At 42.5% G+C, this 25,962-nt stretch overlaps 1 protein-coding gene across 7 annotated transcripts in view; it reads right to left on the minus strand.

Annotated features, from left to right (window-relative positions):
* Adgrl2 (adhesion G protein-coupled receptor L2) overlaps positions 1 to 25,649 on the minus strand; it is a 631,071-nt gene extending 605,422 nt beyond the window's left edge. For 6 of the 7 annotated variants that reach the window (NM_001302210.1, NM_001302212.1, NM_001302209.1 and 3 more), the window contains 1 exon segment: positions 25,404 to 25,629. The gene's annotated coding sequence lies outside the window, so the exon portion shown is untranslated. 7 annotated transcript variants of the gene reach the window in all.
* Positions 25,650 to 25,962: the final 313 nt, after the last annotated feature.

Raw genomic sequence — 25,962 nt, forward strand, 5'->3', positions numbered from 1 at the left:
CTTAAACTAGCTGTGTGATGTTTTTTTAGTTTTCAGTAAACTAGAATAAAGTGATTTTATTAAAACTAAGAAGAAAGTAGTTTCTTTTTTTTTTTCAAAGTGTAAGTTGGGTCCTTTTTATTTTCTCATGTTTTTGTAAATCTGTAGCTGTGATCATAAAACAAACACACACATACGGCATGCATATTCAGATATACACATATATGGTTCAAGAAAGTAGTTTCTTTATCTCTGTAAGTATAGCTTACTCCCAAATTTTTATTTGATATGAATACCAATACCAATATGCCATTGCACCTTTCCAAAAAGGGACAGAAAGAAAAACAGTCTTCTAAACACTGTCCATCTATCTGAATAGTTTGTTTATTACATGTCTCATTTAAATAGAATATCTATTAGAGCAAAATAGCACTCTACTAAAACACCATAAAACATGCTCATTGCCCGGGTGAAGAGACCTACAGAGCCACACCATTAACACATCTAGCCGATTTTGTTCTTTATACTACAATTGATTGGTCAACCTTTCTTACAACACAGTGATTCTTAGAAGCTAGTATGGATCAGACCAGCACTTCATGTGACTTGCGAGAGAATTAGTAAAGGTCTTCTTGTTGCCTTAGAGACGTCAGCAACTGGCTCATTGACATAGTACTATGATGCAGTTGCAGCATGGGCTTCCCCAGCTGCCCCTTTCCCTCCATCACTCCCCCTACAGGACATTGTGAATCTCTAGCTAGCAGACTGTCACCTGGGAATTGCTTATGTCAAAGCCAATGGAGGCCATTCATCCTGCCCCCTCCTCCTCCCTTGATTATTGCTTGGGAATCAGAGAGCCCAGCTGTAGCATGTGATTCGAAACCTCCCTCATCCTTCCAAAGGTATCAGAATAGACTCCTCCTTCTGATATTTGAACTGTGGTTCTTCAAAATGCCTGCTATGCTGTCCATGGACTGGGGCCTGTACCCTTGGAGGAGAAAAAATTGGGAAAAAAAGGTGTATTTTTAAAGCACGAAAATATAAATCCACAAAGTCCTGAACTCGGGTGCTTTTAAGTTTCAGATGAAATTCCACCTCCCTCCTCATTTTGAAAGCCAACTCTGTTGCTTTGATGTATTACTAGAGAAAATAAGGTGAAAGGCACTTATGTTACAGGCACTTGCTTCGGTTTTGTATAAAAGTATTATTGTTATATATTTAAATATATGTTTCCTCGGAGAAGTCCAACATTTGGGGTACATTTCAAGCTTGTGTAAGTTTCAAAGTCCATGTAATCTTTCAAACAAGAGCTTTTTATCTGAGATTAAACCTTGAAAAGGTTTGAGCTTTATGTTCCTGAAACTCTTGAAACATGGATATCACTAAACCTGGTGGACGTCAATCATGTCGGGGGCTGGAAGTGTAGCTCAGTTGGAAAAGCAGTGGCCAAGCGTGCATGGAGCACTGAGTTTCATTTGCAGAACAGTATGAATTGGTGTGGTGACTCAACCCTGTACTCTCAACATTTGAAAGGTAAACCAGGCAAATCAGGAGGCCAGAGTTATCTCAGACTATCCAGCAAGTTCAAGGACAGTTAGGGCTACATGAAACCCTGCTTCAAATTCACTGACTGACTGACTGACTGATGGACAAATGAATGAATGAATGAATGAATGAGTGAATGAATGAGTGAATATATAAGTAAACAAACAAACTTGCCCCTTTAAGTATCTAAATAATCTGCTTGGTTTATAAAAGCCATCATTCAAATTCCATAGCATTTCTTGTGGTTTATTTAATCACCACAAAAGAGAATACAATAATGCTTTTGATTATTATAATATCACTTCTTTCACTGACAATAACACACTAGACTCCGGAGTCAGGGACAGACTCTATCCGTGTGTCTGTCATGTGAAGACAAAGGAGTTTGTCTGTGAGTTCACATTCCAAAATCTGATCATGGTTTTGCTTAAATGATTCCTTCACAGTTCTCACCGTAAAACCGATGTGCTGGCTTCACACTTCGAGGCAGAGCAGAACATTCAGTTCCATACCTTCCTTTTCGAATTCCATTATCACTGGTACACTAAGGTAAACATACCCGTTAATCACAGAATCCACTTGTCCCACCCATTTATCAAGCGCAAAGGAGGGCCATGGAACAATTAGGCAGGAGTGTATAGATGGGTGTGACACAGAGTCAGGAAAGCCTTACATCAACAGGTGCAGCTGACCCCTTCCATGCTTTCTAATGGCGAATGGCCTTGCTTAACATATACTCGAGTCGATGTCTAATCAATGAGAGCATTTGCCCTGATCTAAATGCTCCCCCATAATCATCGGGGATGTGATTGTAGGTTTTACATCATAATGCATACTAAGCACTCACAGCTCTTAACATTTTTTTATGTTTGGTAAATGTCAATAAATCTGTGGCATTCGAAAGGGCACTGCTAACATGGTAGCTATTTGATTTCTATACTTTGTCAAATATATGGACCTCTTAATTCAATAATCCATAAAGGCAATGCTCACTGCGCTTTCCCACTCATGAACCTGACCTTTCGTTAATGTCAAACATCATTTTCAACTAGCAAGGGAATAAAGCGTATAATTTATATAAAGCTAATAATTATTAGCGAAAATAAATACAGAGGAGGTAATCATGAAAGAGACGAGCCCTTATTTTTATCACTAGGACTTGATATAGTATTGTATATATCCTCTCTCACAGTTCCAAAATATAAGGAGAGCCGTGCCACACCATTAAAGTGTCTAAATTCACCTAATCATTATTTCAGCGTCTAAGTAGTAACACGAATTTTTTTTCCCCAAAAGCTGTCCATTTTACTTGCGAATGTGAGCTCTTTCTCAAAGGGGCCTATTGCCTTGGGTTTTTATTTATGCATTTTTGTTGTTATCCAGGGTAGTTCTGTGATACCTGGCTCTTTGTTTGTAAGAAGCAGCTAAATGGGATATGGGCATCCAGAAGTTAAGGGAGAAGAGCCTCCCTCTTTCACCAGCTGGATACTTTGATTTGATGTGAACAAAAACCATTCATCATCAAATATTTATTGAGAGCATACACTAGGCCAGGCACTACGCCAGGCATTGTGCAGCACGGAGCTGTGTCTCAGAATCAGTTCCAGCATTTGTAGAATTTACGCCTGAGTCATGTGTGAACTTATTAGCCAAATTAATCTGTTGTTAAACTTTCAAATGCTACCAGCAAGAGCTATTAATATGTGTTCCCAGCTTCCTAAGGAACATCTTCCGAGCAGTGCTTACGTGTTTTCTCAAATGGGCACAGCAGGTATCTATCACATAGAACTTCAACACTTCCTTTGCACTTCTGTGAGGTGCAGGTAGATGTCAGCCTCCAACCTGGGATGCAGTTCTTCCCAGAATGAGACAGGAAGATACTTGTGGTTGAAAGAGGCTTCTGGGGGCTGGGGATTTAGCTCAGTGGTAGAGCGCTTACCTAGGAAGCACAAGGCCCTGGGTTCGGTCCCCAGCTCCGAAAAAAAGAACCAAAAAAAAAAAAAAAAAAAAAAAAAAAAAAAAGAAAGAGGCTTCTTTAGCAGCTGGCGGATACAGGGATTAAGTATGCCGTGTGTTATCAGCTTTTGGACAAATAAATGGTCATTAAAGAGTGTGTAAGGAAAGATCCAGGGGCGGGAAATACTGCTCAGTGGTTAAAAGCACTCGCTGTTCTCACAGGGGACTCAGGCTCAGTTCCTAGCATCCACATGGCAACTCACAACTACCTGTGACTCCATTTCCAGGGAGATCCTACACCCTTTGCTGGCCTCCCCGGTCACTGCGTGCATGAGGTACATTTAGTTACACACAGACAAGCATTCAAACACATAGAATAAAAGTGAATAAATGTTAAAAAGGGAAGGATTCATCATTTCCACTGTATTTCAAAGACACTTTAAAATAATACCAAAATTTTCTATAATTAACCCCTGCAGTGAAGGTCGACTCTGATCAAGTAAGGTTACCTTTCTTTGGGATTATAGCTAGATAAATTCTCACTCCTGTAGGCTCCCAACAGGGAATGTTCTCCAAGCCAGAGCAAGCCTGTGTGCCATAAGGATGTGTGACCTTTTTCAGTCTGATCTGAGGTCAGGTGTACCACTGGTGACATGTGACCAACTGTAGAAATCAGAATTAATCCCCACAGGGCCAGCTTGTGAGCTTATCTTTTGACCCCATTTTCCTATAAAGCATTAATATATTTAGCTGTTTGAGGTCATCCTCATCATGATGATGACAGATCAGAGGCTAAGCAGAGTTGGGACAACTCATATCTTAATAGCCGTTAATCTCACGAGCATTCTGGGTGACTGGCATGTGGCGCATGCCAGACAGGAGCTAAAAAAAGCTCTCTTGGATGATCAAAAATATTGTTATTTATTTGTGAGCAATTTAATCAACATAACAGTTTTATTTTCATTTCACCTTGACTCGAATTAAAAATTAATCATCAGAAATATGCAAGGCAATGCGAGAGAGTTGTCAGATAACAGTCAGGAAAAAAAAAATAAAAACGGGAATCCCAATGTTTCACTGTGTATTCATTACGTGCTGATTACTAAAGTTTTAGGTGAGACAGGTTAGAAATATTTATGGCACAAAACTGGCGTCCCTTCTTTCTGAATCTCTTAAAAATTTTAATATCACAGTTGCTTATGCAGTGAGACATTTACTGCCAAGCAGTGGTGGTGTCCACCTTTAATCCCAGCACTTGGGAGTCAGAGGTGGCACCTCTTTGAGTTCAAAGCCAGCCTGGCCTGCAGAATGAGTTAAGTCAGCAAGGTGACCCAGAGAAACCCTGTCTCAAAACAAAACAAAGCAGAAGAAAACAAAACAAATGAACAAACATTCAATCAATCGATTAAACTCACAACCAAATTTGATGCCGCAAGCAAAATTCCCAAGCAGCTTTTGGAGAAACCTTTTGGCATCTGATGGGAGACAGAGACGGCTGACTAAGACACCGGGGAAGGACTGGAAGGAGCAAATGGAAAGATTGTGTAGTCAAAGTTTTTAATAACCCTCCTGTTATACACTGCCTTTCTCTCTTCTTAAGAGGTTATCAGAATCAACGGTATGAACTTGTATTGTGGCATCCACCTGAAATCCCAGTATTTAGGAGGTAGAAATGGCAAGATTATGAGTTCAAGGTCATCTGCTAATGCTAACGCTTTTAAATTTGTTTTACGTGCACAAATGTCTTGTCTGCATGTATGTCCAGTTTCATGGAAATCAAAATAAGAACCAGAGTTACAAAGGGCTGTGAGCCATCATGTGGATGCCATGAATTGAACTTAGTCCCTTTTCAAGAAAACCCAGTACTTTTAACTGCGGAGCCATACGTTGGGTGGGGTTTGTTTGTTTTGAACAGTGCTAAGTGTTACTACTTTCTGTTTTGTTCTTGAGCCAGGGTTTCTCTGTGTAGCCCTGGCTGTCCTGGAACTCACTGTGTAGACCAGGCTGTCCTTGAACTCAGAGATCCGCCTGCTTCTGCCTCCTGAGCGCTGGGATTAAAGCTTACTGGGGAGCCCTTGAAACCAAGGTGTCACACGCGCAATTTGACTGCCTATCTTTCTTTTAGGAGAAAGAGTTTGTCTAGCAAACCTCATTAACCAATAAGATTAAGATTCGTGTGTTACAGCATAACACAATTTGAGTCACACCTCCCCTTCCAGGCATTAGTGACAAAATCCTTTCAGTGTCAATAAAAAAAACTTAAAATCTGTATTTCTCAAATCTCCTCCTTCTGGTGAAAAGTGTGCGTTTACTGCAGCTGAGGTTTGGGGCCTGGCTGGTCTCTGACAGGATCACATGTCGGGAGCTCGGTTGTAGATACAAAGAAATTGAGAGCTGGGAACCCAAATGGTGGTGTAGAGTTGGGAGGTGAGGGTGTGGTGGGCGTGGAGTGGGCAGAGAGTGGGTGGTGGCCTCGGTGTGGGAGTGGTTTTGTGAGCTTCACCCTTCGTATGCAAAAGGTTTAATGCTCCCGGGCAGGGTGTGGGTTAGGTGTATGGAGGCTGAATAGGAAGTCACCCCAACCCTGTCTAAGTCTCCTCTGTGAATATTGCCATCTCTCACACGACCGAGTGTAGGATGCAGACGTGGGGCTTAAGCTTAGACTTCCAAACTTTCTAAGCCATGAAGCAAACCTTTCTGTTCCTTTGAAAACACTCATCCTCAGGCATTTTGATATAGCAACATGACATGAATTAAGACCCTGGATTAAGACCATTGGCATTTAAGAGTCATCTAGTGATGTTTGACAGGGATTGCTCCCTTTGGAGGCCTTCTGCAAAGACAGGGCGGTAGTCGATTGCTTCTGTAAAGGGAGAAGGTTTGAAGCCAGTGTTTCTTCAGAGTGTTTCTGCCTGCCCTTGGAAGGAAAGAAAGCAGGCCTGTTCTCTGGGCTCTCCTTTCTAAAAGCCTGCTCCTGTCTTTTGCCCTCTTGAGCCTGCAGGTTGGTTTCAAAGAGGCGATTTTCAGCAGCTGGTGTAGGGTCGGCTGCAGCTGTCAAATGACTTTAAGGGTTATTCAGGCCCAACATCAGGGAAGACAATAGCTGAAGAAGCAGCTAATGGGCCTTGTCAACTGACTGGAGATTGAGCACCACAGTGACCCCCACATTTTAAACAGTCTTTAGTATTGATCTCAAACTCTTTCAAAGTTTAACACAGGGCGATGTTGTACACAAGAGCAAAGCCCTGGCACACTCATGGTGTAACGTACAGAGGGCGTGACATTTGATTATATCTAAGCTTCTTAAATGCCAAGAGGAATCTGGAGAAAGATATTTGATATTGACTTTTAAAAGGTCCACATAGATAAAATTAATAAATCTTATTAAAGTTTATTTTAGGGATATTGATTTTAAAGTTGAAATGCACCCACAAAGATACCATGATAAGGGTAATGTGTAAATTCCTTGAAAACCCATAGTTACTGTAATTATGCGGGGCATTTTACAAGCAGTGAGGGACTGCTTGGGATAGACGACTGAAATTTAATCAGCTTCTGGCACAGGGGCCTTCCTTTCCCACCATGGATTTCCAACGCAGGCAGACCTGTTCCGACACTGAACCTTGCTTATCACATCGGATCAGTCTCTGGGCCCTTTCCAAACGAAAGGCTTCCTCAGATCTCCCCAAGATATAGAGCAGGGCAGTTTTTCTCAGTGGCAATGTACCCTTTACCCATCCCTCGCCACTCTCAGCAAACGTAACTCGGTTCTGCAGCCTGGCTTTTATACTCACGAGAAGCATTCTGTATGGCATGCATAAAACATGGGGGTGCTCATGCTGCCACGGGAGGGAGAGTGTCCGATAAGAAGGAAGGCCTCGCCTTCACACTCTTAGGGAGGAGGTGTTTGCCCTCAGAACCTCTTTCAAAAATAACTCATTTCATTTCTTAGCATTTTCAGCTTTATTTCCATTAAGTGGTGTAGGCCCGCTGTCTTATGATGAGAAGCCTGAGTTTGATGGAGTTTCTTTTAAAGCAAGGGGGAAGTGGAGGAGTAATCAACGGCGATAAGTGTGGAAATTAAGCTACCTCTGGAGTTCATGTTTTACAAGGTCAAAAATCGATCAGTTTATCTCCCAGCTGATTTAAAACCTATCTGATTATTTCTGATGGCTTAAGATGTAACTGTCCAGAAGTCTAAATAGAATTTTTAGACTTACCTTTATTAAAGCTTTAGGAACCGAAGATAGGGCACTCTGTCTTGGTTTTCTTTTTTTTTTTTTTTTTTTTGCTGTTGTGAAAAACAAGAACTCCCAAGGTACCATTTGTTCTTTGAATTTTTATTACAGTGCTTAATAAGTCTCCGTCCCTAGTGAAAATGAATGTTTTTTTTTTATTGTAGTTCATTTAAACTTAGGTTCTTTGAACACGGTAGCACTGCAGTGTGACATCTGAGTCCCAGAGATCAATTGATGGCTGTTAAGCCATGACGAATGGCCCATTAAGGCAGTTAGTATATGGCTAATAACAAGCCTTGTGTTTAGTGTGGAGAGTCCTCAACTGGACACAGGGCTTATGCCTGGGACCCAAATGAAAATCTACTTGAACCAACGGATTAATAAGTCAGAGCACCATTTTTAACAGACCATCTTGTTTGAAACAGAAGATCTTCAGATATATTAGAATTGAGCTGGGATGTGTTAGGCGCCACTCCTGAACAACAATCACGAAATGCACACTCAGAACCGCAGGCCGAAGTCTGTAGGAAAAAAGTTTTTAATTGTTTTTTTCTATTTTTGGGGGGGCTAACTAACAGTCCTTTGCCCGAGATCTCCGTCTCTGGCAAGCAGGCTGCATCTGGGCCTCAGAAGGGATTCACTTTCCCAGTCGGCCTAAGATGTTAAGGTAATTCGTCCAACTCAAACCTACCACCTGTTTGTCGCTATAGAGTCCACTTAAGGAATCTGCTCAAGCTGATATTAAGGAATATCCCAAGCTGCTCTTAGAGTGGAGTAAAGTATTTTCAATAAAGGGGAGGGAAACATTCTTCCAGATATCCAGGATCTCAGCGAGATTTCCCAGGTCTCCGAGAAATTGTCAGGATTTCTCATCCCAGGTGGGATATGCCATGACTCAAAGAGTCGACCCCGGATGATGACTGATTTGATCATTATCATCTCTAAAGACAATACCAATCAGTGGCTATTAATTGTCTGGGGATGAAGCATTGAGAAGAATGCTTCAGGCTCAATGTATACACCCGAAGAAAAAAAAGCCACAATAAATTAGTGACTTTTACATGGTAGCGGGGAGGGTGCTGTTATGAGAGAGCCCTGAGCTAACTTCTAAAGCCCATTGCTGGTATAGGACGGACCTGTCTGTTTATGAGGCAAAGAGAGGAATATGTACAAATTAAAAATAAACAGACAAAAACCAGCAACATCAACCACCACCACCACCACCACTACCACAATAACAACAATTACTACAAACAAGAAACAGCCAATGGTGGGTTCACTGCAGTTTCAATAGTCAATTAAATGGTTTATAAAACATTCGAAGTGGCCTAAGAGAAGATGATTTGTTTTCCCAGTACAATTTTAAAACTTGACATTCTAATTAATTAAACAAAATAGAGTTGGGCACCTGAGGTGACTCAGCCAGTAGTTGTTGCTAACAAGCCAACAACTGGAGTTCAATGCCTAGAACCTGTTGGTAGAAAGAGGACCGACTTCAAAAAGTTAATATCTGAGCTCCCTGGACCACTCTCTTTCTCTCAGCACAGTTTTAAAAAACCCCATCAAAGACTAATAGTGGTGGAAGAGAGCCCAGTCTTCCAGAGACTACGCATCTCTATAGAGCAGTGGTTCTTAGGACTCATAACAGTAGCAAAACCACAGTTGTGAAGTCACAATGAAATAATTGAATGGCGGGGCGGGGGGGTGTCACCACAACATGAGGAACTGCATTAAGGGGTTGCAGCATTAGGAAGGTTGAGAACTGCTGGCTGCTTTAAAGTGTCTCACCAGCTGTGATCGAGGATGTGGATGTGGAAACAGAAGGCTTGTGAGTTGTGGCCAGTCTGAGGTGATGGTGACACCACGTACATGAGCCACACAGTCTCTCATAGACTGGTCTGCACCCCCCTTTTAAAAATTTATTTATTATATATGAGTACACTGTCGCTGTCTTCAGACACACCAGAAGAGAGCATCAAATCTCATTACAGATGGTTGTGAGCCACCATGTGGTTGCTGGGAATTGAACTCAGGACCTCTGGAAGAGCAGCCAGTGCTCTTAACCGCTGAGCCATCTCTCCAGCCTGAAAGAGCCCCTTCTAAGAGTGTTTTCCAGAGTGAACTTTTTAAAAATTAGCTCCTTCATTAACTGAGTGGAAGTACTCCTCCTTGGAGAAAGGACATTTGCGGTGTGGACTGACTGACTTGCTCGAACACAGGATCGTTCTACTCTCCTTTCCCAGACAGTTCACCAAATAGTTTCCCCAACAACATGGCGATGTCTTTCAGCAAACCAGCACTTCTGTTGCCCCTGTGGCTGCCCCTCCTCTTCTTCCTCCTCCCACTCTTTCTCCACCTCCTCTTTTGACTTCCCCTGCCCCCCTCACCTTTCCTCCATCTCCTGTCCCTTCTCCTCCTATGCCTCTCTGCCCCTTCTTTTCAAAAATTAATTGATCTGAATTCTCATGCTTATTATAGCCCAAGCAAGTGTTTTGTTTGCTTTTTTCATTTGTTTGTTTGTTTTGTTTTTTAATTTCTGCTTTAAAGCTGATCACCACATTCCTCTCTGCAGCAGTTTTTCCAGTTAATGGTAGCAGGACCTGGCAATCTTATTAGGTAGGCATCACATCTCCTTCTCCCGAGCCGTATCCAGTCCATCACCACAGGCTCTTGATACTCACCTTTGCCATACCTTTGGGGTCATTTTCAGTCTTCACCTACTGCTCCACATACAGTCAAATACCTTTATCCTTTGCCTCTTCTGAGTCAGGAGCCTCTGAAGGAAAGCGCTCACACCTTCCGCCTCTCCCTCCTCATTGGCTGCACAGAAGCTTTGCAGACATGGACTTGTCCACTTTTCTCATTTTCATAGCTTCTCCTGGCACTTGGAGAAGTGTTCAGATGCACCAAAGGTCCCACTTAATTTCTTCCCCTACGTTATTCCTCACCACGCTCCGATAATCTCCCTTTTCTGTTCCTCATTTGAAAAACTCTGTCCCCCTCTCCTTTTGATCATGTGATTCACGTATGAGGTGTGCACCTTGATTGTGTGACCTGTGTATGTGGTGTGCTCTTTGATTGTGTGGCTTGTGTATGTAATGTGTTCTTTGTATGGCTTGTGTATGTGGTGTGACCTTTGTGTGACTCATGTATGAGGTGTGCTCTTGCACAGGAGAGGGCCCTTCTCTCTGCTACATCACCTACTTGATGCAAACACCACTTTTTCAAAGAAGCCTTCTATTTGATTTTTCTTGCTTTGTGATTATTCCCTACCATGTGTTTACATGGGTAATTGTTTATTTAAAACCTGTCTCCTCATTTTGAGCATAAAGACCATTAACAAAATGGGGGAAGATCAATATTTTCATTCTCTTTCTACCTCAGGTGAGTCCTGGTTGCTACAGAACGTGTGTTGAGTGATACCCAGACTGACCCACTCCAGTTTTCCCAGCTCTCTGTTCACCCTTTTGTTTCTAGATCTAAGGATTTTGCTCCGTCTCTGTTCCTCACAGGAGATGGTTTTGTAATCCCCCGACTTGGCCCTTCATTGTCACACGTCTTCCTTGGTGTTCTTTATAAATGCAGAGAATGGACTGGAATGTGTAGCGCGTCCTCGAGTTATTGGAGAAAGCAAAGGAACCATGTGTTCCTCTGTCTGTCAATTTAATCTAAGGCAGTAGCATTCCTTCTTAGTACCAGTAGCTCACTTATGGATATACATTAACCGGGACTATGTAAGAAGTCATAAATCTTTTTGTTTCTACCATGAAAGGTCCCTGCTAGAAAAAGAGACGTTTGAAGCTGTGGGTAGCGTCTTTGGTGGCTCTGCGGAATGGCTCTTTCCCTAACGTGCTCCAGGTTTTTCGTGTGGCTCTTGGCCATAAGTGTTGCTCGTTACCTCTTTGCGTCCTTCCCTGCTTGTTGCACATAGGTGTTATTTACAGCATTAGAGTTCCTTGCAGAGAAGGAGAGTACGAGGTAGAAATCACATCATACTGCGAGGTAGAGGTGGAAAGGGCCGCCATTTTATGCGCACTGTGGGTAAACGCCGCCATTTTATGCGCACGGTGGATGTTCCCAGGATACAGACTTAAAATGCGAGCTTGTAAGTAAGCTTCACAGAGCTGGTGGCTCAGCGTTTACGTCTTCCGTAGAGGAGGCTAGCTCGTGAGAGTAGATGGCCCGCGGATTCTTGTTAGCTTAAAATTTGAAATTATAGCTACACGTCAACGATTACTGAATCATATTAAAATTAATTAAAAAGTTAAAAACGTCCGATGATGTCTTGTACTAGCTGTGTGTTATAAATTCCTGCTCTTTACGTTCATATAAAGACGAAAAGAACAATTTTAGGAAATTGGCCCAGGAGGCATTGAAGACAAAATAGTACATGAGTCATACGCGCCCCTACAATTCTCCATCCAAGGGGTAAAATTAATGGACGCAATAAAAGCCCACGGTGATTTGACTTACGGTTGTTTTAGCCAATGTATAACCATCCATTACAAATGTTCACAGTAGTCGTTTCATGCAGAAAACCTTCATTGAGCCCTGCATGGCAGACACATGACGCTGAAAGATACTTGGACCATGCTCTCCTACTAGAATCAACGCGGGAGAAGACAGGAAGACAGGGGTTTTCACAGTCGGTTGTGGAAAATGTATAGGTGCCTATTAAGAGTAGAGCATGATGGTCTAGGACTGTGGAGACCTCGGTGGAAAGGGGGAAGTGCTGGGATTACTGAAGGAGTGCAGCTCTGTAATCCAGTCTTACATCCTTTCGAGGCCCTGTGCAACACCGCAGCATTGATTAGAGGAAAAACAAATGTTACCGGCGACGGAGGGGCAGAAGGAAAATAAAACGGTGTAGAAGAGGAAAGCAGCTGCAAATATTACTTCCGGAGGGAGGTGTTCTCAGCCACTAATAAACCATGAAGCAAGCTATGGACACTATGGCCACAGTAAAAGGGGCTCCCCTTTTTGGTTTTATGAAAAAAAAATCTTATCGTGTTTATTCATTTACATGTGTGAAGATGACCCGATAGACACGATCCACTCCGACATCAGAGGACACTTTGTAGATGTTGGATCTGTCCTGCCATGGTGGGGGGTCGCTGGGATCAGAATCAGATCAGCAGACTTAGCAACACACCTTTACCCGATGTGCCATCCTACTGGTCCCAGGTTTCTTTTGATTGCCTTGCTCTGCCACTGTAGCGTCTCTGTCAATGTTATTTCTGCATCTGAGGCTTATCAACGACAGCTGCCAAGAACTGCATTAGTTAAGTCCTTCCTGCATACTGTCCCCACTTTACAGAAGAGCTTGAAATTTAGGCTATTAAATAAGCTGTTCGAGATTTGGCAGCTTCTGAATGGCAGAGTCTGAAATGAAGCCTACATCTATGGGTGCTGGAACTGAGTTTTAACTCCCTGAGGATTGCTGAAATAAGTGTTTGGTGTTTACCCAAATGTTTACCCTTGGCTTCAAAAGAATTAATTACAGGTATGCCAGATGTAGGGTTTACCCTGTTTATAGAAAGACAAAGGGAGTGATGTTGTGAGATGCCTGTAAATGTTGTGACAAAGGGAGTGATGTTGTGAGATCCCTGTAAATGTTGCCGTTTAAAGTGTAACAATTGCTCTGAATGGGACGCATGGATTGGTTCTGATTAACAGTCAGCAAACTAACCTACACTCTGTTAGCTAATTGTAAGACACATTCTCTTAATCTGATACATTATTGAATATATTCACAGCTAAACACACGGAAATCAGAAAACAAAACATAGAAGACAGTGACTTCATTAAAACGTTGCCAGGCACTTTAGAGGCAGAAAATGAGGGTGTTTTTTTTATTATTATTGCAAATATAATATTTCATTTATTCAATATATGCAATCATTAGAGTTTGGAAAACTTAATGGTGTAAATGTCAAAATATGTTTCAATTGGATATATGTATGTATTTTTGCAAGACTACCTATTGAATTGCTTCATTAAAATGTATACCTCATGGTGATTTTATATTTATATACATACACAATCATGCTATGTTTAATTAACACATAACATTTTAATACATTTTCAGTTAAATGCGTGTAACTGAATATGTAGGGAGACCCTTAATTATCTAGGCAGACCTCCTTACTTATGAATGGTAATGTTTCAAAAATTTTAAAAATAGTTACGCTATTTTCAGAACCGCATCTATAATTTACACACTTAATTTGCAATGCTGAAATCCCATCTTAACCTCTACTTAAGCTAACTTCAAGTATCCTGTGGAGTAGTGTTTCTAGAGGTAAGCCTGGCTTCATTGAGCGACAGATGTTATTGGACAGGTACATCTTTGGAACAATGATAGGTACTAGCAATTTAAAGTGTAGCTCCCAGGAGACTCATGGTGCATTATGGGATATAGAAGATGAAGTCTTAGAGCTGTATGACACAATGGTGGGGCGACATAGCAGTGTAGTAACACTAAGGATCGTTCTTGCAATAACATGGTGTCAGCAGCAGATTTCCTGATCCAGGACACCTGTGTCCTGCACATTGTGGTGGAGGAAGAGAAACAGACTCCATACAAAATGGGAAATGTTTGTTAGAGATAGTGAGAGGAATGATGGAGAAAAGAAACAGAGAGTGAGGAAGTCTTTCTTGGATGATGTAGCTTTTTTCCTTAGAGCTATCGAAATACTGGGAAGGATAAGGCTTTGTGGAGGGTGGTCCACTTTACAGTTTGTCCTAAATCAATGTCCATTAAGACGTGAAATCACTCCTATTTGAGAACCAGCACTGTAGCAAAAAACAGCATGGCTACCACTGGGCACTGACACCACAAAGAATTTCAGAATGATAAATCAGGCTAGAGAGACAGCTCGGTGTTTAAGAGTACGTAATGCTGGGGTTGGGGATTTAGCTCAGTGGTAAAGCGCTTGCCTAGCAAGCACAAGGCCCTGGGTTCGGTCCCCAGCTCTGAAAAAAAGAAAAAAAAGAAAAAAGAAAAAAAAGAAAGAGTGCGTAATGGTCTCACAGAAGACCCAGGCGTGGCGCCCAGTACCCATACCCACACAGCAACTTAGAGTTCCAATTCCAACTCCAGCTTCAGCAGATCCAACCACTCCTCTGAACTCACAAGACTCCTGCCCTCACATGGTACACATACACACACTCAGACGCGCACATGGAAGATAAACAAAAGGCAAATGATTTCCTCAGCATTTATTCCTTATAATCCCTAAATCAGAATGTGGGCAAAAGCTATGCCATGTTTTTTTAACCTTCCTTCAAACTATCTGGGAGCTAGTGTTTATAATTCAAGGTCTCTCTCTCTCTCTCTCTCTCTCTCTCTCTCTCTCTCTCTCTCTCCCTCTCTCCCTCCCTCCCTCCCTCCCTCCCTCTCCCTCCCCTCTCTCTGCAGAGATATAAATCCATATAAATCCAGATGTAAATTTCTTTGATTTGTTCGTTCTGTTGAATAACCATCACGCTCTCACTTCTATATCTTCAGAAAAAAAAGCATAATCATAAACTTAACCCGAAAACAATGCACGGCTTTTTGCAGAGATAAAGCTGGGCCAGCCTCGAGGAAGAGATGGTACCGATCCCAGAGAGTTTCCTTATAAGGACATCTGCCTAGCGAATTTTCATTATTCTCCACTTTAAAAAGGAGGGCCAGCAATGAAAATGATAGCGTATGACTGGCTCATAATACAATGTATCCGACTTGAATCACTTTTCTAAATCCAGAGATATTTTTAGATGAAAGCAAAGGCGGTCATTTCTACATCATTTTGTGAAACTTAAGCCTACCCAGAGGAAAGGTAATTTTGTTTGATCCCGAACATCAAATGAATTTGTTCACCAAACCATTTATTCCAAAAGGTAATTAAAATAATGTAAAAATTGATCCAGTCTATGTTTAACAAAATTAACTAATTATAATCTGCTTAAACCATTTAACCTGTATAGCTTCTTTAAAAATCTTTGACTTTCTTTGGAAAAAAATAAACAATCTGTTCTCACAGAGGAAAGGACTCTTTGTTTTCAGTTGGTCCTAAGATGTGTGTCTCCACACAATAGACAGACAAATGAGGAAGATACTGGGATTGTTTCTGAAACAGAAAGCACCCAGGTAAGAAAAAAGACATGTTGAGAGGGGAAAAAACTGGTTTTGGAAGCCTCAACTCAGCGACTGCTACGGCAGCATTGATGTGGGCAGGTAGGGCCCATTGCAAATGGTCCAACGAGAGCAAAAGGTACATCTGCCTTTCAGTGTTCAGGCTGATTGTGGACAACTTAGTGTTTGTTTATGTTCAACCAATTTGATTTTGTTCAAGTTAGCATCAAACACACTTTGAAAAGTTCAACAAATCAAAAGAGCTAATTGCCTGCTGCTAGCTACATTTATTTTCAACCTATCTGTTCTAATCACAGAAGCACTACGCAGATGTCACCATTCCAAAGAGTTTACAGGCACTTGGAAGTGTCCCTGAGAGCTATGAAATGGTTATGAAAGGACAGAAATTGTCTGTGACAACTCCCGGCTTTAAGACAGGGTGGATGAGCCGGGAACCACCTCAGGGAGAGGTAACCTCAGGCCTTGCGTGGCTTGCGGATCAGCCGCCACCTGTTATTAATTCATTATAACTTACTACTTTATTTTGCAGATAAAATTGTCATTTGTGTCATTCCTAAAACTAAGTGACATTATAAAAGACTCACAGTGCTAGAGTATCAGCGGAAGTCTCTCTCTCTATATATACTAGGTTACAAAAGGCAAGAGTCTGATTTTTTTTTTTTTTTTTTTTTTTGGATGGAAATCTCTGCGGAAGCTCTCAGGCTGAGGCCAGTTTGCAGACTTGGGCCGTGCCCGTAATGGATGATATCGAATCACGTGAACACACCTCTACAGCTAATCAGGATTTTTTTTTCTGATTGAATTATGACCTTTAATCCAACTTGATTGTGAATGACGTTGACCTTTTCCTAATTTAAAGCAGACACTCACGCAAAATTATGCAAACGACACATGCAAATTCTGAATCAAACTAGAGACAGCAGAAAGGACCACTGAGAAGGGCTCTCTCAGAAGTTTCCATGTGGAGGCCCAGTGAGGAAGGGCTCAGCAAGAGACGGAATTCTCTGGCCCGCCCCGTGAGTGGTGGCTCTGCAGAGCTGCAGAGACCCCGGGCTGTTTATATTGTTTTCAGCTGCTATTTGGGAAACCGACACGTCAATCGATACACACATCAATTTCGATTATTTTCCTCAGCATTTCATGGCATTCGGGAAATGATCACCGTGTAATGAAGTCAGACGAAATTATTTTTCGGGAGAGTTTGGTGCACTGTGCTTGAATATTCAATTCATTTCCATTTCGGATCATCTTAGGCCGCAGAGAGATCCGGTGAAAGCCAGCTATGGCACGCGGGGCGAGCTCACTTCCCGCTACTGTTTTATCTCATTAAAAGAGGAACTTCGTGCCCATAGCAGCTGTCAGCCAGCAGCGTGTCTCAGATATATTTAGAAACTACTGTCTCAAGGAAAAAAGTTGAAAGAAGAAAAGAAGCGGGTTTGCATCCACAACCAAATGAGCCCTAACTCTTTATTCTCCTTCCTTGCCTTGGCTGTCCTTTGTCTTTAGATCAATAAAGATGATTATGAGTGGACACCGCTTAAGGGAGGGCGCAGCTTTGAGCACGCACTAACACAGAGCAGGATCCTATAATCCACTCTGCCCTTCCTCCGGTCATTTCATTCTAAACCGAGCAGGTATTACAAATGAGATACCACTGTTCCTAAGATTATACTTATTTTTCTTTATATACAAAAGCACCAAAATGCTCATAAAGCTTGAAACACATGATCTTAGTTTGTGTGTCATTTCACGTGTACACACACACACACACACGCACTCACACACACAGACTGTGTCACAGTCGTAGGTGATCGAGGACATTTCACTGTCAGAATTCCTCCAAACAGTCCCTGACAGAGGAACATGTATTTCATGACTAACATTGGGGGTGGTGGTGGTGGTGGTGGTGGTGGTGGTGGCTACGGCAGATTGCTCTGTGTAAAATAAACAGATTGACCCTGACGGATAATAGCATTTTACACTGCCAAATACGTGTTTATCTTTTGCTATTGACATAATGGCCCTGACAGTGCTCTTAATGTAATCTTTCTTAGGAAATTAAAACAGGTTTTAAATGATATGCTTATAATGGATTGGGGACAGAGTTCCAGGGAGAAAAATATCAATACTAGATGTTTGGGGAGAATACATACATGAAGCAATGTCGGGGGGGAATCAATGAACATCAGGAAGAAATCGATGGCAGTCTGTGTTTAAGGAATTCATTTACATGGTACTCAGAGAAATCACTGAAAGCCCACAAAGTTACGGGAGTTCTCTACATCAGCGTGCCTCACACACACACAGGATTCAAGAGAAGGTTCCTCCTAGGAACAAGTGTACATCTGCCTAATTCTCAGAAGTTGCCAGTCTGCCTGTTGAGCTTGGGTTCTGGAAACGCCCTGAACACGGATCTGCAGCCACTGCTCTCCCCTGCCAAGGCCTGGAGCTGGGGACCCAGTGCTCTCCCCTGACAAGGCCGGGAGCTGGGGACCAGTGTCCTCCCTGACCTGACTCGGAATAGGGTGTACACACCAATTTCGGACTCACAATGTGTCCAGAGATGTGGTTCAGGCGGCTGAAGCACTGACTGCTCTTTCAGAGGACATAGGTATGATTCCTGTGGCCCATAGAGCAGCTCACAGCCCTCTGTAACTCCAGTCGCAGGGAACCTACAGCTCTCTTCTGACCTTTAAGGGCACCCGTGGTGCTCAAACACATAGAATAAAAGTAACTAAGTCTAAAGGGCCACAGACATGAACTCATACTGGTCCAGAGTCATTAGGTCCGGTGATGTTGAGTCCAGAGAAGCAAGGTTAGGTGAAACTACTAATTTTAATCAAAACTGTCACCACGATGTCCAGCACCGGAAGTACCTTTCGTTCTTGGCTTCGGACTCACTGAGCTGAGGACCAGAGCGTTTTAAATCCGACTGACTTGATATTCTTTACTAGTAACAGATTAGAATCGGCCCCTTCTTGCCCCACAAAGCTATTTTCTAAGCTACAAAGTGAGACAAAAGTGGGAAACATCGAAATTGTTATGTCTATGAACGGTATAGAGCAAAGCGTGAATTTTTTTTTTGTTGTTGTTCAGAAAACAAAATCGCGTGGAGAATAATCTCAGCGCAGGACCAGGCTCATAGCAACTGCTTTCCCTCCCTGCTCTAAAGCAGAGAAGTAGATACCATGAAAATTTATTGTAGAGATGAGGATGCTGAGGTCTGGAGAGATTCCCTGACGGAATTGTAGCAGGTCTGCGTCTGTCGCCAACCATCTCCTTTGTGCTTCCCTTGAAAAATCAGTACCTGTGATTTAAAGTGCCTATTTCCCCCCCTCCTTTTCTCCTTAATCAAGGATGTAAAACTTTAAACCACGGCCACACACCCCTTTCCTTAATTACACCGCAGAGTCACTTGCAGATTCTTGCTCCATTCCTACCTGAATCCTCTAAAATCCCAGCGGCCGGTTTGCAATGGCTTTTTTCACAAGCTAATCAAAAGGATTTCACAATAGTGTTTGACATCACTGTGGCTGAAGGAGGAAAATGAAACGGTTTAGAACTGAGACCAAGCGCTGAAAGCCAAGCTTCTCTACCCAGGTGTGCTGAGAACCCTTCGTTCAGTGTCTTTACCACCCGGAATCCTTGGAAGCCCTTGCAGACTTTTGTTTCCTCGGAGCCTTGGTCCCCAGAAGAAGTAGGAAGTCCTTCTACTATCTAGGTACCCCTGCTGTTTGTCCCACTTTCTGTTCTGGTTTGTTCCCTTCTATCTATCACCTTGAGGCCATATCTTATTGCAGGGACCTGAGCATTTTCCCAAGAGCACCGGGGCTCTGCAAGAACTTGGCAGTTACTCTGCTCCGAAGACCATGGCTTTCACTGTCTTCCTCTCCACCTGCCCAGTTGATGTCCGCTAATCCCCTTTTAGAACTTGGCTCCTGGTCACAAATGCTCTCTGTGGACTTGGTTATAAGATCGCTCATTCTATCCTTCTATAGCAGAGCCTCCTTCCACCCCCTGCTTTCCCTGGCCTGTCTCCTCTTGCAGCCAGAAGTTCAGGAAGAGCACACCATGTTTAAGATTAATTACAATTGGCACGTTCCTGAAAGTTATGAAGATTTGATAGTACAAGTTAACAAGCCGTAAATGGTGGTTAATAAGAAACACCTAGGTCCGGGTCCTTTCAAATGAGCTAATCTTTTCCTCGTTTCAGAGACTGCGGCTCTACTCCACCTTGTGTTACTTCCCATGTTTTTGTGATTTTTGCGGTCTTTTCGCTTTCTTGTTCTTTCCACTCCATCCCTCCAGCAGTTGTGCCCCTGTTTCACATCATAAGGAGAAACTGTAATATCTCCTTGGTACTCAGTGGGCTCATCTCTTCCTTCATGCTATGGCTTTTTTTTTTTAATAAGTTGAGTCCATGTACACTAGTTTATTTTTTGGGAGAGCGCAACTCCAGTGTTGGGGCATAGAAATATTTTTTTTGACAAATATAATTTAGAGAATCGAAATATTTTGTAAAGAGAACTGGATCTCTTCCTGCCCCTGAAACAAAATTTGAGTATATAAATTCTTCTCACCACATTCAAAGTTAAGCCCATGAATGTCTGAACATTGATTAAACACAGACTCTCGGCTTAGCACAGGGTCCAGATCTGTGAACAATGGAATCTGATTTTTATCCTGAATTAATTTAAACTCCAACGATGGAGGGATTGTTATTATTATTATTATTTTTTTTAACAAACCCTGCGAAATCAAAGGTGGAGGAGCACGGGAGGAACTTCAGTCGTTGTGAACAGGAAAGCAGCTGTGGAAGGAGCTCTAACTTTCCTGGGGGAATATGGAAGGCAGCCATGCCGTCAACACCACCACCCACTACAGCAGCAACAGAAAGGCACGGTGCTGGCTGGGCGTGATTGCAAACTTTGGGCTCTTCTTTGAAAAACAGTTGATCTGATGAGCTAGAGAAGCTTTATTTTTGAGCTCCCATTGAGTTGTAATGACAACTGACAACTGTCACTCTGAACTGACTGCTAATACATTTGAGAATTAAGTTGTCTGGATATTTTTTTTTTCAAACTTCCCTGGAGAGGAACATCTTTTCGATTTTTTTTTCAATTTCAAGGAGCTGACATTATTTTTAGGCAAAGGGTTCAGTAACAGGCCTTATGAATTGAGCAGTGGGGGATACCTCCTTTTTGTGGTTTGGGGTCAGCGGTGACACCTTAGACTAAATGTATCGTCCTCCAACCTCTTTCTCTTTGCCTTTCATGGTGGAAATACCACTCAGGTAATTTGACTTGAGAAATCAAACCTGAGTGGAATGGCTTACATGCTACGGGACGCACTGAGCAGAGACGATGGTAGGACAAGCGCAAATTTAAATTAATTCCCAGATTTTCCCACTCCAAAGGCTGACATCGAACTTGGCTAATCCATACAAAACGGATAAATTAAACTTGCTGTAAAGACAAATTAGTGAGCTTTCAGCTTGCCAGCAGGTAGAGATTTTGGACATCGAAGAGCAGTCCATCTGACTGATATTTTAAGTATGATTGAAGAAGAATACTGGTGTCACCCAATGGTATCAGTTTTTTTCCTTTGTTCCCCAATAAATATCGTACACAATCACTGCTGACCCATGGTCCCTACATGCTTTCTACTAGATTTTGTGTCCATCCTGTACTGGCGTTTGTTTGTTTGTATCTCACAGATGCTACCCACAGGTCAATGATCAGTGTTTTAATCAGATTCCCACGGGTGACCTACCTAATATTTCATCTTTTCACCTTGGGATGAAAGACAATAGCGGAAGTTTGAAGCTAACACAAACAGGCAGACAGAAGGAAGGTTGCTCTCACTTCTCTGTAAGGAGGGGGGGGTCTTCTCCTTCCCCTCCTAAAGGGAGTAACGCCTGTGACGTAAGAACAGTCAACTGAGCTGAGTGGCACACGGTCAGGGTCAGCATATTTAAATATTCACTGTCATGTCTGTTGTCTTCTCCTGCTTTGTAAATGGGGTGGTGATATTTTGTCTGGGGAGATTTCCGTACAGAGTTTCCTAGAGAACAGAAAGGAAAGAGCAGGGGCCACTGCTGACCACATGGTAGAATTTGAAGGTTGGTTCCACATATTTTTCTTCTGTGAACTGTTGTTTGTCTCAATAGGCTAGCTGTTATCAGAACTTCTAGGGAGTTACTAGGAAATGGTAGTTAAATAGAGCCCGGGTTAATTCTCACCATTACCAAGCTCTTTTCACCACTGATATTCCAAACATATAAAATGCTGTCAGTCTTGTTTTCAGCATGTAGGGGGTGGCGTTTCAAAGACTGAGCAGACATGACGGTCACTTACAGATGTGATTCAGTTTTCCACTCTACTAGAGTAACCGCCCCTGGCATGGCTTCAGCGAAATATTTCTTAGAGACTGCTAGCATGCTAATGCAGATCAGAAGGAAGAGCTATGAAGAAGTTGAAAAGCCAGAACGAGATACCTCGTTCTGGTATGTCCAGACCACAGATGGGGACGTGGGACATGTTTGCTGTAAGAAGAGGGAAGGAAGTTCCCTGGCAGATAAGCCAGGAAGTCACCATTATATGTGATTTCAAAGGATTAGCAGGTTCAAATCCCATGTCTGCACAACTCTGTGGCCTTGACAAAGTCAATTAACTTCTCTGGACCTTCATGCTTTTATCTGTAATGTGTGTATGATGGTCCCCTTGACCTCACAGCACTACTGCGAAGATTAAAATTATTGCAAACAAAGCAATAAGGATCTGATAAGTGTCCCCTAGATGCTATAACCAATCCACACTCCGGTAACTTCCAGGGTCTAGGAACTGTTCAGTGAGGGAGAAACGCTTCCTGAGAAGCCCTGAACGCGTGCAGACGAAGCAGTGCCGAATGCCCGCTGGTATTGCAGATCCTTTCTCCTCGAGCAGGGTTGCACTTTTCTACGGCCCCTCTGAACACTCCCAAAGTTCCGGACAACTTATTAACACCCCCCCCCCATAGTATCCCTTTAAGATGGAAATTTATCTTTTAAACTGCATTCAGTAAAACCAGCAGAAGGGATTCAGGTGGGAATAACAAACCACTATTAAATACAGCCACGAGGTTTCTCGGTGTTCTACATTTTGCTGCAAGGCACACTGAAATGGAGTAAACGTAACTTATCCTGAGCAGTGGCTCGAGTGAGTTAGTAGAGGAGCTGGAAGTATACAGATGAAGCAGAGGAACCCAGGGAGAGCCGAAGGCTGTGACCATTTTATTTAGGATGCGCAGTAAGGCCTGACTGAAGGCATAGGAGGTAGGTCTTAGGAGACTTTCTCGAGGTTAGCAAACAAACGCAGGCATCTATAAAAATTCCTGCTTTTGAAATAGCCCCGTGAAATGATGGCTCGGGATTCCAGGGGGAGTACCTACAAACCCATCAAATCCACGTAATGTGAATGCAGAGAGAATGTCTAGTTGGCAGCATTTTCTCTGCCCCCAGAAGAGTGCCTTGCCTACTTTCTCTGTCTCTCCTTGGCGCGCCTGCTGACAGGGTGTCTGTGGTATTCCTTTGTTCTGCAAGGGCGCCCTTTAGTTCACAGTAGTCTCAAGTTCGACCAGCCAGGCTATCCCACACGCTATCTCTTTAGGGTCTCCACGTGGGGTTTGGGGCAGTGAGTGGGACTCCTATCCAAATCCCTTTGGGTGTAAAAGAGTCTCCCTGGATCACAACGAGTGAGGAATCCTTTTCCCCCTGTACTACAGAGGCTTAAATAAAATACTCCACTGACAATGACACGCAGGGATAATCGTGAGCAGCCTCATGGCTCCAACAGATACGTCCGTTCCCTTAACCTTTCCTGGCAATCCTCAGTTTACTTTACAACTCAGGATTACAAAGAATTTTAAAAGACCCTCTAATTACCACGTAAGTAATAAGTCAAATTCCTCTTTCCTGGCTGCGAAGGGTTTTTATTACACACGGCTGTAAGCACCAGCCCCCATCCTAGCTTAGTAGCTTTCCTCCCGATAGGTAGGACCCATAAAATGCTAAGAAGCAGAAGATATTTATCTGTTAAATTCTGCATATAGCGCCCTAACACACATCAGAGATGGAGAGATAGCCCCCTGTACAGTAAGTAGTGACACTTGGGTCGACGGCTCCTTTATGGCAGCAATGAGAAAGCTCCGTACCCTGCACTACTGTACTCGAAAATCAGAGTGCAATTTTCTCAGCGTAACATTTCAGTGCCAAAAGGAAAAGGAAACACACAGTTCTGACACTGAGATATTTTATGTGGATGATAAATCCCCACACCCCCAAACTCTACTAACTACAAGTATCTCCCTAGAAGACGGGATCTGAGATTTATGACATCAGAACGATCGGCTATACCAGAAAACATTTTCTTTCCCCTTCTTTTCAGGGCTGTCAACTTTGTTTACTGTTTATGTTCAATTCTATCTCATACAAGGGATTAAATATCCTTGTCAGAGCCATATGTCAAAATGCAAAATCATATTAACGAAGAGTATGTTCAGAGACAGATGACATTTATCTCGGTTGCAACTGGAATGTTCTAATTATATTTGTACTAATTCAAAAGATTTCCTCTTGAATTTGTAATTTCGTGACATTTTGATGTGATGTAAAGTTAAGCTGACTAAGGAATGATTAAAATATTATTACAAGTCACTTCAAGGAAACACATTTGAAAGTACCACAAGCCAAGGGATTGTTTTCCGAAACAACACATATATTGTACTATCTATTAACCGCTTCCACACGTTTTTAACCCAAATTCAACCAGTTGACTATTGAAATCAATCTTAAATAATGATCTCCACTGGCACTATACACACGTCAGGGTTTAAGGAGCCTCTTTGTAATAAAGTTTTCTAAAAATACAATTTACATTTCAAAACAATACCTACCAGCATGTCTAACAACAATAACCGAATCCAACTAATTGCAACACTTTCTGCATAGCCTAGTAATTTGTGAATTGTGCAGAATAAATCTGTTTGACAGGACAGTTAGCAATAGAGCCTCTAGCATGTTGCTGTTGCCGCAGAATGAAGTAAGATCTACGGTTTTCTGGCTGATGTCAAAAACATTTCAACAGTTAATTTTTTTTTTCCCAGAGAAAATGCTGCAAGGTTCCAGGTTCAGGCAAACAATACACAGCCACCTTCTCATGGTTGAATTTTACACTTGGCTGGAATTGGCAGAAGTTAAACCATCTAAAGAGGTTGTTATTTTTTTAAGAGGGAAAACTTGATAGGGAATTGTATTTCTAGGTTAGAGAGTAGACACTCTGATCTTCCTAGCATGGGAAAACTGAAGCTGGCTGCCTGGCAAATAAGCATCCGAATACCTTGCACTTAAACAATTGCACCTACTCGGTTAAGTAACAAAAGCAGGAGACACCTGGAATCGCAGCATTTGCGCCCTGTGCCAGCAACAATGTAACGCATTCCAGTGACATTTGACAATGAGCAGACAGAAGAGGCATTACACGCGTCTTGAGAAGAATCGGGCTTCCTACCTTGAAGACACAGAGGGAGGTGAGTTCCTTTATAAGAAAAAGTTGTAAGCAAAAGCAGGCAGCAGTTGAAGTCAATTGAGTCCTTTCTGCCACTGTACACATGCAGCAGTTCTGCAATGAGGGGAGAGATGGAATGGGAGGAGCGGCTGTGAACCAGTGACCTCCTCAGGCTGAGTCCTCTCCGGGAACCACACACTGACAACCACAGTTTCTGATTTGCATGGATTATTTCCACCTGACCAGATCCACGGCAGACACATTTAAATGGAGCTGGTACAGTGGTTAAAATGACGGGAGAGAGAATGAATGAGAGAGAGAGAGAGAGAGAGAGAGAGAGAGAGAGAGAGAGAGAGAGAGAGAGAGGCAGACATGAGATCGCAGAGCGTGGATAAGCTGGGGCGTGCAGAATTGTGTCTCCGAAGAGCTACAGCTCCCTCTTCGTGCCGTAGTTGTAAGATAAGAAATGTTGTCATTACGAGCTGCTTAATCACAGTGAGAAATAGACACGGCTTGGTCCGAATGCCACCTGCTCTGATTTCTGTGGACATTTTATGAATCC

This window comes from Rattus norvegicus, chromosome 2 (genome assembly GCF_036323735.1).
Source record: "Rattus norvegicus strain BN/NHsdMcwi chromosome 2, GRCr8, whole genome shotgun sequence".
Classification (NCBI taxonomy): Eukaryota; Metazoa; Chordata; class Mammalia; order Rodentia; family Muridae; genus Rattus; species Rattus norvegicus.